Raw genomic sequence first — 14,426 nt, 5'->3', positions numbered from 1 at the left:
GACTAGTCTCCCAGTCCCTGCCGCTGAAAAACATCCCTACCCAATGATGCTGCCACCACCATGCTTCACCGTAAGGATGGTGACAGGTTTCCCCCAGCCGTGATGCCTGGCATTCAGGCCAAAGAGTTCAATCTTGGTTTCATCAGATCAGAGAATCTTGTTTCTCATGGTCTGAGAGTCTTTAGATGCCTTTTGGCAAACTCCAAGCGTGCCTTTTACTGAGGAGTGGCTTCCGTCTCGCCACCATACCATAAAGGCCTGATTGGTGGAGTTCTGCAGAGATGGTTGTCCTTCTGGAAGGTTCTCCCATCTCCACAGAGGAACTTTAGAGCTCTGTCAGACAATCGGTTCTTGGTCACCTCCCTGACCATGGCCCTTCTCCCCCGATTTCTCAGTTTGGCTGGGCGGCCAGCTCTAGGAAAAGTCTTGGTGGTTCCAAACTTCTATTTAAGAATGATGGAGGCCACTGTGTTTTTGGGGATCTTCAATGCTGTAGAAATGTTTTGGTACCCTTCCCCAGATCTGTGCCTCAACACAAAATCAAATCAAATCAAATGTATTTATATAGCCCTTCGACATCAGCTGATATCTCAAAGTGCTGTACAGAAACCCAGCCTAAAACCCCAAACAGCAAGCAATGCATGTGAAAGAAGCACGGTGGCTAGGAAAAACTCCCTAGAAAGGCCAAAAACCTAGGAAGAAACCTAGAGAGGAACCAGGCTATGAGGGGTGGCCAGTCCTCTTCTGGCTGTGCCGGGTGGATATTATAACAGAACATGGTCAAGATGTTAAAATGTTAATAAATGACCAGCATGGTCAAATAATAATAATCATAGTAGTTGTCGAGGGTGCAACAAGCACGTCCGGTGAACAGGTCAGGGTTCCATAGCCGCAGGCAGAACAGTCCTGTCTCAGAGCTCTACGGACAATTCCTTCAACCTCATGGCTTGGTTTTTGCTCTGACATGCACTGTCAACTGTGGGACCTTTATATAGACAGGTGCGTGCCTTTCCAAATCATGTCCAATCAATTGAATTTACCACAGGTGGACTCCAATCAAGTTGTAGAAACATCTCAAGGATGATCAATGGAAACAGGATGTACCCGAGCTCAATTTCGAGTCAGACGTCAGTGTCTGAATACTGTAAATAAGGTATATATTTTATATTTTTTTGTATAAATTTGCAAACATTTCGAAAATCCTGTTTACGCTTTGTCATGATGGGGTATTGTGTATAGATTGATGAGAGAAAATATATTTAATCCATTTTAGAATAAGGCTGTAACATAACAGAATGTGGAGAAAGTCAAGGGGTCTGAATACTTTTTGAATGCACTGTAAGTGCCTTTGAACGGGGTATGGTAGTAGGTGCCAAGCGTACCGGTTGAAGTGTGTCAATAACTGCAACGCTGATGGGTTCTTCACGCTCAAGATTTTCCCGTGTGTATCAAGAGTGGTCCACCACCCAAAGGACATTCAGCCAACTTTGACACAACTGTGGCCAGCATCCCTGTGGAACGCTTTCAACACCTTGTTCGAGTCCATGCCTTGAACGAATTGAGGCTATTCTGAGAGCAAAAGGGGGTACAGCTCAATATAAGAAGGGTGTTCCTAATGTTTTGTCCACTCAGTGGGACTGATACATCAGAGTATGAACTCTGTGGTCACGGTCTTGGAATTTCCCATTCCCACTTCTACAGTAGATGGCGATAATTCACCAGTAGATGGAATGCCCAATCACCACATCCAAAGATGAAGAAGTGGGGGTGTCATGCTTGGTGTTGCTTCTCCCCACTCTGTGTCTCTTTAGCTAACTGAAGAGAAAATAGTCCTCTTTACTCCATACTCCATCATTTTATGACAGAATTATCAAACGCGGTCAGTTGCGTTTTTATTATTAGTCCCCCCCAGTGGCTTGTGGCTGCCTAGCTAGGCTAGCTACTCCCCTGTGTAGCAACACTTGGCTGGCTAGCTAGCTGTCTGAGCTATTGTTTGTTGTTGTTGCAGTCAAATCTCAAACAAATCACAGATGGTGTAAAACAAGCCCTCCAAGGTAAGTGTTGCAATAGCTGTTGCTGTCTTAAGTTATTCTCCTGCTTTGATGTTCACGAATAAAAAGGGGGCTTGATGGCAAATCAAACAAGTAACGTTATCTTGCTAGCTTATATAGCTGTAGCTAGTTAGCTATTTGTATCTTTAGTTGTATCATGAATTATCTTGATGGGTCATTGGGTCTTTGGTGTGGTGATGACAACTAAATGTCACAAAGCTAATGTTAGCTAATAGCAGCTAATTAGCTTGCTAGCAATCAAAGCCTTAGCTTTTGTTGACAGTTATTGCCTTTTGTCTTCGAGATCATCTGATGATCCTATGGTATTATACCAGTTGCAATTAGCTATCTCACCCATAATATATTATCTCTAAGCTAGTCAGCTGTAGCTAGCTAACGTTGCTAAATCAACTCAACCAGAGACAGGCTAACGTTAGCAAGGGTTAGTTAGCTAGGTAACTAGCTAACCAGATACATTGCACCTACCAATAGTTAGCTAACAAGCCAACTAGCTATGCTATTTAACATAGCTAGCTAGCCAGCTACCCAGAAAAAGAATAGTAAAAAGTAACGTTAACAAGCAAGATTGCTACATTTGAAAGGTTGATTTGACTAGCTGGCCAATTGTTTTTAGATACGCTCCCTTTCTAAATCGAGATAATTAGCTAGCAGTTAGCATAGCTAAGCTAATTAGCTAGCTAGGTAACAATGATAGAACTGTCAATGAGATGGTTATGTTGCAGCTTCTAGACAAGACTCTTTCACTAGCAAACTGTTAGCGAAATCTGTGATTTCTGTAAATTCAGATTTAAGGTTATCATTTAAAAAAAACACCGTTATTTTAGGGTAAGAGTTGCCTGCTTGGTACCTTATCTCTAGCTAGTTGTTTGTAGTTTGTCCCCCAAAAGCAAACAATGAGTGTCGCTAGCTAACGTTACAAAGAAAAGTCATCAAAACCTAGCCTGTTGTATTTCAATGCTTTGCGCTGTTTTGTCGTCTGAACGTTGCCACAAAAAGCAGTTGGCAAGTTTGATGTGAAAAGTGATTACTGTGTACTGGACGTGTTCTCAACATAAGGAACTGTAACTGTTTTCAACATATGGATCAAATTATGTATGTTCTTACAAGTTGATATAAAGCACCATGAATTCTTCCACCCCCATGTTTGGCTCTTTACTGTACTGTCTGGAGGACAATAGATCAATCTTTTTAGTATGGTCTCTCGGTGCTCTCTGTAAAACACTGATGTGATTGTAAAAACACTGCTTCTCACTTGGAATAAGACTGATGCCGTTTTCACCATAAACACTGATTGAAGGGTACTGTCTGGGACCATTCTGTTCAGTAACACACACACACACACACACACACCATCAAATAGGCATGCAAGTGTGCTGTAAATGTCTATCTACCGTTGCACAAGGCATTTTGTTTGGTTAGCCTAGATGTCTGCTAACTGAATAGGAGTAATCTGATGAACGTCTGGAGAGAAGAACACTTCACATTCACCCAAGAAGGTCATTTGGAATTGTTTAAGGATTGATTTGAGCGGGAATGGCAGCTGGGAGAGCAGGGAATGGTGGTGTTGGCATACATCTGGAAGGCTTTGCCAATGAAGTGTTTGTCTGACTGACTGACTGACTGAGGATCCCTTGGGAGTGCCTTATTTCCTGGGTAGGCCTATTTTATTTCCTGGGTAGGCCTATTTTATTTCCTGGGTAGGCCTATTTTATTCTCTGGGTAGGCCTATTTCATTCTCTGGGTAGGCCTGTTTTATTCCCTGGGTAGGCCTGTTTTATTCCCTGGGTAGGCCTGTTTTATTCCCTGGGTAGGCCTGTTTTATTTCCTGGGTAGACCTATTTTATTCCCTGGGTAGGCCTATTTTATTCTCTGGGTAGGCCTGTTTTATTCCCTGGGTAGGCCTGTTTTATTCCCTGGGTAGTCCTGTTTTATTACCTGGGTAGGCCTGTTTTATTACCTGGGTAGGCCTATTTTATTCCCTGGGTAGGGCCTATTTTATTACCTGAGTAGGCCTATTTTATTCCCTGTGTAGGGCCTATTTTATTACCTGAGTAGGCCTATTTTATTCCCTGTGTAGGACCTATTTTATTACCTGGGTAGGACCTATTTTATTCCCTGTGTAGGACCTATTTTATTCCCTGTGTAGGACCTATTTTATTACCTGGGTAGGACCTATTTTATTCACTGTGCTGCTGTGGCAAGTCTTTGTTAGTTGATTTGTCAATAGGCAGGATGGGGGGGTGTCAGAGTTTTCATGCCGTGTTCGTATGCAGCCAGGCAGCGTGCTGTTTCTGTGCTGTGTTCGTATGCAGCCAGGCAGCGTGCTGTTTCTGTGCCGTGTTCGTATGCAGCCAGGCAGCGTGCTGTTTCTGTGCTGCGTGTGTGTTGTTGTTCTTTACCTAGATCTCTCTTCACAAACATGTTCCCCTCCTCAGCATTGTCCGTAAGATAATACACCATTATGGTTAGTCTCAGTGGAAGTCAAGTGAGTCAGAGAGTTGCAGTGAGAGAGGTAACATAATATCCACTATCTATAGACATATGTTTTGAAATCGAAGGAGACATTTTTTTTTCTCTGTTAGGTTCTTGTTTTATTTTCACGTTAGGGATTTGAAGAATCCCTGTATGTTGAAAGTACTTTGTGACAACTGGTGTAAAAAAAAAAAAATTATAAAAAAAAAAAGCCTTCATAAATAGACCACGTTTGATTTAAAAAAAAAGTTTTTAAAGTGGTCTATTTCTCCATTGAAATGGAGTCGTGGTAGTGTATGAAGTGATTCTGTTAGACTCTTAGATGATACAGGGTAATTCACCAGAGGATTGACTGCTTAACATTCCACTACTAGGGTTCTTAGATGGTTTATTTATTACCATTGAAATGCTCTTGTATCACCAGTGCTTCGGTGACATCCTCTACACACATACGACTGCACTTGATATGGTTGGGCCGTATGAATAATCTTGCTTTTTTCCCCTTTTTTTTCTTTGTTATCTGCCTGGTTACATTGTTACCTTGTAGGACAACGTTCTTTTGTCCAGAGCATTACTTTACAATGTTCCCTCAAAGAGCTCTCCATGGGGCTGTTCAAGTGCTGAACATTTTATTAAAATAAGTATCTGTCAGACCATGCTGATAGGCAGGCAGCACATGGTGCTCTCACAAGACAAGCAGGCTTCTCGCTCTCTCGCTGTCCTGTCTGTCCTGTCTGTCTGTCCTGTCTGTCTGTCTGTCTGTCTCTGTTTGTCTGTCTGTCTGTCTGTCTCTGTTTGTCTGTCTGTCTGTCTGTCTGTCTCTGTTTGTCTGTCATTGTTCTCCTCAAAATATATTTTTCTGTATCATGGCAACAACCAGAGTAATTGGCTGTTGCAGTGCTTCTCATGTGTTGTTTTAAGATATTGGGCTGAGACACAGGCCTGGCAAACTGGCAGGAATGAGACACACACAAACGCTCTTTCTTTCTTTCCGTAGACATCTGTGGCATTGTGTTGTGGCCTTTTATTGTCCCCAGCAGAAGGTGCACCTGTGTAATGATCATGCTGTTTAAACAGCTTCTTGATATGCCACACCTGTCAAGTGGATGGTTTATCTTGGCAAAGCAGAAATGCTCACTAACAGGGATGTAAGCAAATTTGTGCACAACATTTGAGAGACATGTTTTTCTGGGCTGTTTTATTTCAGCTCATGAAACATGGGACCACATTTTAGCCAGGTAGCCTAGGACAACAACAATAAAAGCATGTACTGTATGACAGAGTGACAGAACATTTCATCAACTTGAAAGAGAGGAGGATGGCATTGGTGTTTCTCTACAAGTAGGGTGAGTCAACATGTTTTTCTACTTGAAACACACACACACACACACACACACACACACACACACACACACACACACACACACACACACAGAAATCAGAACCATGGACAGCCACATCATATTTATCTTATTGGACTGAGTTGTTTTGGGTATATTTTAGTTGTCACTGTATTAGACTAAGCAGAGGTGATTTGATGATGTTGAAATGCTGCTGCAATAGTGGAGGCAGCTCCTGTTTTTCTTTACGACATACGGTAACTCTGTGGTTTTAAATCAATAGTTGTTTAGCCGTCCTAAAATATCGGAAATATTAACTTGCTTGACCATGCTGTAAGTAACTGTCTGTTACTGTACATGTAATATGCTTTGTGGACTTCACTGGACGGAGGATTCTATCCGGTTTTGTGATGAAACAAAAGGTGTGGTTGAATTTATTCTGCTACTGTGTCTTCTTATTGTCTCGGCCTTCAGGCCTTTATATCACGGTGGCAAGGCTTGACTTCCGCCGTGAGTTTATCCGCACACCTCTACTGGTTCTGGCCTGCCGGCCATATGTTTACTGTAGTGTAGTCACTGTAGTGTAGTCACTGTAGTGTAGTCTGGGACACTAGAAGGATGACCCCCCCCCCCCTACTGTAAATTCAAATCAAATGTATTTATATAGCCCTTCTTACATCAGCTGATATCTCAAAGTGCTGTACAGAAACCCAGCCTAAAACCCCAAACAGCAAGCAATGCAGGTGTAGAAGCACAGTGGCTAGGAAAAACTCCCTAGAAAGGCCAGAACCTAGGAAGAAACCTAGAGAGGAACCAGGCTATGAGGGGTGGCCAGTCCTCTTCTGGCTGTGCCGGGTGGAGATTATAACAGAACATAGCCAAGATGTTTAAACGTTCATAAATGACCAGCAGGGTCAAATAATCATCACAGTGTTTGTAGAGGGTGCAACAGGTCAGCACCTCAGGAGTAAACGTCAGTTGGCTTTTCATAGCCGATCATTGAGAGTATCTCTACCGCTCCTGCTGTTTCTAGAGAGTTGAAAACAGCAGGTCTGGGACAGGTAGCACGTCTGGTGAACAGGTCAGGGTTCCATAGCCGCAGGCAGAACAGTTGAAACTGGAGCAGCAGCACGGCCAGGTGGACTGGGGACAGCAAGGAGTCATCATGCCAGGTAGTCCTGAGGCATGGTCCTAGGGCTCAGGTCCTCCGAGAGAGAGAAAGAAAGAGAGAATTAGAGAGGGCATACTTAAATTCACACAGGACACCGGATAAGACAGGAGAAATACTCCAGATATGACAGACTGACCCTAGCACCCCGGTTCTTTCATACGGATCCCCCCCCCCTACTGTAGTGTAGTCTGGGACACTAGAAGGATGGACCCCCCCCCTACTGTAGTGTAGTCTGGGACACTAGAAGGATGGACCCCCCCCCCCTCTACTGTAGTGTAGTCTGGGACCCTAGAAGGATGGACCCCCCTCTACTGTAGTGTAGTCTGGGACACTAGAAGGATGGACCCCCCCCCCTCTGCTGTAGTGTAGTCTGGGACACTAGAAGTATGGACCCCCCCCCTCTACTGTAGTGTAGTCTGGGACACTAGAAGGATGGACACCCCCCCCCCTCTACTGTAGTGTAGTCTGGGACACTAGAAGGATGGACCCCCCCTCTACTGTAGTGTAGTCTGGGACACTAGAAGGATGGACCCCCCCCTCTACTGTAGTGTAGTCTGGGACACTAGAAGGATGGACCCCCCCCCTCTACTGTAGTGTAGTCTGGGACACTAGAAGGATGGACCCCCCCCCTCTACTGTAGTGTAGTCTGGGACACTAGAAGGATGGACCCCCCCTCTACTGTAGTGTAGTCTGGGACACTAGAAGGATGGACCCCCCCCCTCTACTGTAGTGTAGTCTGGGACACTAGAAGGATGGACCCACCCTCTACTGTAGTGTAGTCTGGGACACTAGAAGGATGGACCCCCCCCTCTACTGTAGTGTAGTCTGGGACACTAGAAGGATGGACCCCCCCCTCTACTGTAGTGTAGTCTGGAACACTAGAAGGATGGACCCCCCCCTCTACTGTAGTGTAGTCTGGGACACTAGAAGGATGGACCCCCCCCTCTACTGTAGTGTAGTCTGGGACACTAGAAGGATGGACCCCCCCCCTCTACTGTAGTGTAGTCTGGGACACTAGAAGGATGGACCCCCCCCTCTACTGTAGTGTAGTCTGGGACACTAGAAGGATGGACCCCCCCCTCTACTGTAGTGTAGTCTGGGGCACTAGAAGGATGGACCCCCCCCCTCTACTGTAGTGTAGTCTGGAACACTAGAAGGATGGACCCCCCCCCTCTACTGTAGTGTAGTCTGGGACACTAGAAGGATGGACCCCCCCCCTCTACTGTAGTGTAGTCTGGGACACTAGAAGGATGGACCCCCCCCCTCTACTGTAGTGTAGTCTGGGACACTAGAAGGATGGACCCCCCCCCCCTCTACTGTAGTGTAGTCTGGGACACTAGAAGGATGGACCCCCCCCCTCTACTGTAGTGTAGTCTGGGACACTAGAAGGATGGACCCCCCCCCCTCTACTGTAGTGTAGTCTGGGACACTAGAAGGATGGACCCCCCCTCTACTGTAGTGTAGTCTGGGGCACTAGAAGGATGGACCCCCCCCCTCTACTGTAGTGTAGTCTGGGACACTAGAAGGATGGACCCCCCCCCTCTACTGTAGTGTAGTCTGGGACACTAGAAGGATGGACCCCCCCCCTCTACTGTAGTGTAGTCTGGGACACTAGAAGGATGGACCCCCCCCCCTCTACTGTAGTGTAGTCTGGGACACTAGAAGGATGGACCCCCCCCCTCTACTGTAGTGTAGTCTGGGACACTAGAAGGATGGACCCCCCCTCTACTGTAGTGTAGTCTGGGACACTAGAAGGATGGACCCCCCCCCCTCTACTGTAGTGTAGTCTGGGACACTAGAAGGATGGACCCCCCCCTCTGCTGTAGTGTAGTCTGGGACACTAGAAGGATGGACCCCCCCCCTCTACTGTAGTGTAGTCTGGGACACTAGAAGGATGGACCCCCCCCCCTCTACTGTAGTGTAGTCTGGGACACTAGAAGGATGGACCCCCCCCCCTCTACTGTAGTGTAGTCTGGGACACTAGAAGGATGGACCCCCCCCCTCTACTGTAGTGTAGTCTGGGACACTAGAAGGATGGACCCCCCCCCTCTACTGTAGTGTAGTCTGGGACACTAGAAGGATGGACCCCCCCCTCTACTGTAGTGTAGTCTGGGACACTAGAAGGATGGACCCCCCCCTCTACTGTAGTGTAGTCTGGGACACTAGAAGGATGGACCCCCCCCCTCTACTGTAGTGTAGTCTGGGACACTAGAAGGATGGACCCCCCCCCTCTACTGTAGTGTAGTCTGGGACACTAGAAGGATGGACCCCCCCCTCTACTGTAGTGTAGTCTGGGACACTAGAAGGATGGACCCCCCCCTCTACTGTAGTGTAGTCTGGGACACTAGAAGGATGGACCCCCCCCCCTCTACTGTAGTGTAGTCTGGGACACTAGAAGGATGGACCCCCCCCTCTACTGTAGTGTAGTCTGGGACACTAGAAGGATGGACCCCCCCCCTCTACTGTAGTGTAGTCTGGGACACTAGAAGGATGGACCCCCCCCTCTACTGTAGTGTAGTCTGGGACACTAGAAGGATGGACCCCCCCCCTCTACTGTAGTGTAGTCTGGGACACTAGAAGGATGGACCCCCCCCCCTCTACTGTAGTGTAGTCTGGGACACTAGAAGGATGGACCCCCCCCTCTACTGTAGTGTAGTCTGGGACACTAGAAGGATGGACCCCCCCCCTCTACTGTAGTGTAGTCTGGGACACTAGAAGGATGGACCCCCCCCTCTACTGTAGTGTAGTCTGGGACACTAGAAGGATGGACCCCCCCCCTCTACTGTAGTGTAGTCTGGGACACTAGAAGGATGGACCCCCCCCTCTACTGTAGTGTAGTCTGGGACACTAGAAGGATGGACCCCCCCCCTCTACTGTAGTGTAGTCTGGGACACTAGAAGGATGGACCCCCCCCCTCTACTGTAGTGTAGTCTGGGACACTAGAAGGATGGACCCCCCCCTCTACTGTAGTGTAGTCTGGGACACTAGAAGGATGGACCCCCCCCTCTACTGTAGTGTAGTCTGGGACACTAGAAGGATGGACCCCCCCCTCTACTGTAGTGTAGTCTGGGACACTAGAAGGATGGACCCCCCCCCCTCTACTGTAGTGTAGTCTGGGACACTAGAAGGATGGACCCCCCCCCTCTACTGTAGTGTAGTCTGGGACACTAGAAGGATGGACCCCCCCCCTCTACTGTAGTGTAGTCTGGGACACTAGAAGGATGGACCCCCCCCCTCTACTGTAGTGTAGTCTGGGACACTAGAAGGATGGACCCCCCCCTCTACTGTAGTGTAGTCTGGGACACTAGAAGGATGGACCCCCCCCTCTACTGTAGTGTAGTCTGGGACACTAGAAGGATGGACCCCCCCCTCTACTGTAGTGTAGTCTGGGACACTAGAAGGATGGACCCCCCCCCTCTACTGTAGTGTAGTCTGGGACACTAGAAGGATGGACCCCCCCCTCTACTGTAGTGTAGTCTGGGACACTAGAAGGATGGACCCCCCCCCTCTACTGTAGTGTAGTCTGGGACACTAGAAGGATGGACCCCCCCCCCCTCTACTGTAGTGTAGTCTGGGACACTAGAAGGATGGACCCCCCCCTCTACTGTAGTGTAGTCTGGGACACTAGAAGGATGGACCCCCCCCCTCTACTGTAGTGTAGTCTGGGACACTAGAAGGATGGACCCCCCCCCTCTACTGTAGTGTAGTCTGGGACACTAGAAGGATGGACCCCCCCTCTACTGTAGTGTAGTCTGGGACACTAGAAGGATGGACCCCCCCCCTCTACTGTAGTGTAGTCTGGGACACTAGAAGGATGGACCCCCCCCTCTACTGTAGTGTAGTCTGGGACACTAGAAGGATGGACCCCCCCCTCTACTGTAGTGTAGTCTGGGACACTAGAAGGATGGACCCCCCCCTCTACTGTAGTGTAGTCTGGGACACTAGAAGGATGGACCCCCCCCTCTACTGTAGTGTAGTCTGGGACACTAGAAGGATGGACCCCCCCTCTACTGTAGTGTAGTCTGGGACACTAGAAGGATGGACCCCCCCCCTCTACTGTAGTGTAGTCTGGGACACTAGAAGGATGGACCCCCCCCTCTACTGTAGTGTAGTCTGGGACACTAGAAGGATGGACCCCCCCCCTCTACTGTAGTGTAGTCTGGGACACTAGAAGGATGGACCCCCCCCTCTACTGTAGTGTAGTCTGGGACACTAGAAGGATGGACCCCCCCTCTACTGTAGTGTAGTCTGGGACACTAGAAGGATGGACCCCCCCCTCTACTGTAGTGTAGTCTGGGACACTAGAAGGATGGACCCCCCCCCCTCTACTGTAGTGTAGTCTGGGACACTAGAAGGATGGACCCCCCCCCTCTACTGTAGTGTAGTCTGGGGACACTAGAAGGATGGACCCCCCCCCTCTACTGTAGTGTAGTCTGGGACACTAGAAGGATGGACCCCCCCCCTCTACTGTAGTGTAGTCTGGGGACACTAGAAGGATGGACCCCCCCCTCTACTGTAGTGTAGTCTGGGACACTAGAAGGATGGACCCCCCCCCTCTACTGTAGTGTAGTCTGGGACACTAGAAGGATGGACCCCCCCCTCTACTGTAGTGTAGTCTGGGACACTAGAAGGATGGACCCCCCCCTCTACTGTAGTGTAGTCTGGGGCACTAGAAGGATGGACCCCCCCCTCTACTGTAGTGTAGTCTGGGGACACTAGAAGGATGGACCCCCCCCCTCTACTGTAGTGTAGTCTGGGACACTAGAAGGATGTGGAGAGGGATGACAGGACAACACAATAGGATCTGAGTGAACTATTTAACTAGAAACATTGTTGTTAGAAGCAGACTTGTCTCTGAGTTCTGTTTAACAGCGCTCTGTCAAGCCTTTGACTCCCCTTTCATTACAAGATTCAGGGTTTTTCTTTGAACTGAGGTACACAAATGGGATACTATTCCCTATGTAGTGCACTACCTTTGACCAGAGTCCTATGGGCCCTAATCAAAAGTAGTGCACTACATAGGGAATAGGATGTCATTTGGGACATAACCAGCTGTGAATAATGGAGGTAAGGTGCAGTCATTATTGACTTATTGGCACAGATAACACACACACACACACACACACACACACACACACACACACACACACACACACACACACACACACACTGATATGCATACACACACACACTGATATGCATACACACACACACTGATATGCATACATACACACGCCGATATGCATGCATACACACACACACACATGCGCCGATATGCATACACACACACACACACACGCGCCGATATGCATACACACACACACGCCGATATGCATACACACACACACACACACACGCCGATACGCATACACACGCCGATATGCATACACACACGCATACATACACACACACACACACACACACACACACACACGCCGATATGCATACACACACACACGCCGATATGCATACACACACACACACAAACGCATACACGCACACACACCAATATGCATACACACACACACACACACACACGCATACACACACACACACACACCGATATGCATACACACACACACACACACACACACACACCGATATACACACACACACACACCGATATGCATATACATACACACACACACCGATATATACACACACACACACACACACCGATATGCATATACACACACACACACACACCGATATACACACACACATACACACACACACCGATATGCATATACACACACACACCGATATACACACACACACACACACCGATATGCATATACACACACACACACTCCGATATGCATATACACACACGTGCACACAGAGCGAGCAGACACACTAATACAAACACTGACACACAGAATAGCTTATTGCTTTCCCCTCCTCTCTGGTAATGGGACCTCCAATACATCTGGACGCCATGTTGTAGAAAGACACAAAATGGTAGCAAGGTGTAACGTCTTGCTCCGATCTCTTGACACCAGATCAAAGGTAAATAATAATCCATATCTCTTCAGCAATTATTAGGAAAGACATTTCTAGTTTGTGTCTGTCTGTGATCAGTGGAATTATGCTGTGGACTAAATGGATCAGTTTTATAGAGAGGGGGAGAGATCCATATGAAGGAGAGGGGGAGAGATCCATATGAAGGAGAGGGGGGGAGAGAGATCCATATGAAGGAGAGGGGGGGGAGAGAGATCCATATGAAGGAGAGGGGGGGGAGAGAGATCCATATGAAGGAGAGGGGGGGAGAGAGATCCATATGAAGGAGAGGGGGGGAGAGAGATCCATATGAAGGAGAGGGGGAGAGGGGGGAGAGATCCATATGAAGGAGAGGGGGAGAGGGGGAGAGAGATCCATATGAAGGAGAGGGGGGAGAGGGGGGAGAGAGATCCATATGAAGGAGAGGGGGGGAGAGAGATCCATATGAAGGAGAGGGGGGAGAGAGATCCATATGAAGGAGAGGGGGGGAGAGAGATCCATATGAAGGAGAGGGGGGGAGAGAGATCCATATGAAGGAGAGGGGGGGAGAGAGATCCATATGAAGGAGAGGGGGGGAGAGAGATCCATATGAAGGAGAGGGGGGGAGAGAGATCCATATGAAGGAGAGGGGGGGGGAGAGATCCATATGAAGGAGAGGGGGGGAGAGAGATCCATATGAAGGAGAGGGGGGGGGAGAGATCCATATGAAGGAGAGGGGGGAGAGATCCATATGAAGGAGAGGGGGGGAGAGAGATCCATATGAAGGAGAGGGGGGGGAGAGAGATCCATATGAAGGAGAGGGGGGGGAGAGATCCGTATGAAGGAGAGGGGGGGGAGAGATCCATATGAAGGAGAGGGGGGGAGAGAGATCCGTATGAAGGAGAGGGGGGGAGAGAGATCCATATGAAGGAGAGGGGGGAGAGAGATCCATATGAAGGAGAGGGGGGGAGAGAGATCCGTATGAAGGAGAGGGGGGGAGAGAGATCCATATGAAGGAGAGGGGGGGAGAGAGATCCGTATGAAGGAGAGGGGGGGAGAGAGATCCATATGAAGGAGAGGGGGGGGAGAGAGATCCATATGAAGGAGAGGGGGGGGAGAGAGATCCGTATGAAGGAGAGGGGGGGAGAGAGATCCGTATGAAGGAGAGGGGGGGAGAGAGATCCATATGAAGGAGAGGGGGGGAGAGAGATCCATATGAAGGAGAGGGGGGGAGAGAGATCCGTATGAAGGAGAGGGGGGAGAGAGATCCGTATGAAGGAGAGGGGGGGGAGAGAGATCCGTATGAAGGAGAGGGGGGAGAGAGATCCGTATGAAGGAGAGGGGGGGAGAGAGATCCGTATGAAGGAGAGGGGGGGAGAGAGATCCGTATGA

The 14,426-nt window shown here is 48.5% G+C and overlaps 1 long non-coding RNA gene across 1 annotated transcript in view; it reads left to right on the top strand.

The window, feature by feature from the left end:
- Nucleotides 1-1,691: 1,691 nt before the first annotated feature.
- Nucleotides 1,692-14,426, top strand: part of LOC123726185 (uncharacterized) — a 31,046-nt gene continuing 18,311 nt past the window's right edge. The window contains exon 1 of the long non-coding RNA XR_006758487.1: nucleotides 1,692-2,054. This is a non-coding gene — a long non-coding RNA (uncharacterized lncRNA). The remainder of the gene's footprint in view (nucleotides 2,055-14,426) is intronic.

This window comes from Salmo salar, chromosome ssa13, assembly GCF_905237065.1.
Source record: "Salmo salar chromosome ssa13, Ssal_v3.1, whole genome shotgun sequence".
NCBI classification, from domain to species: domain Eukaryota; kingdom Metazoa; phylum Chordata; class Actinopteri; order Salmoniformes; family Salmonidae; genus Salmo; species Salmo salar.
The sequence above is the reverse complement of the archived record's forward strand: the minus strand, read 5'-3'. Positions and strand labels throughout refer to the sequence as shown.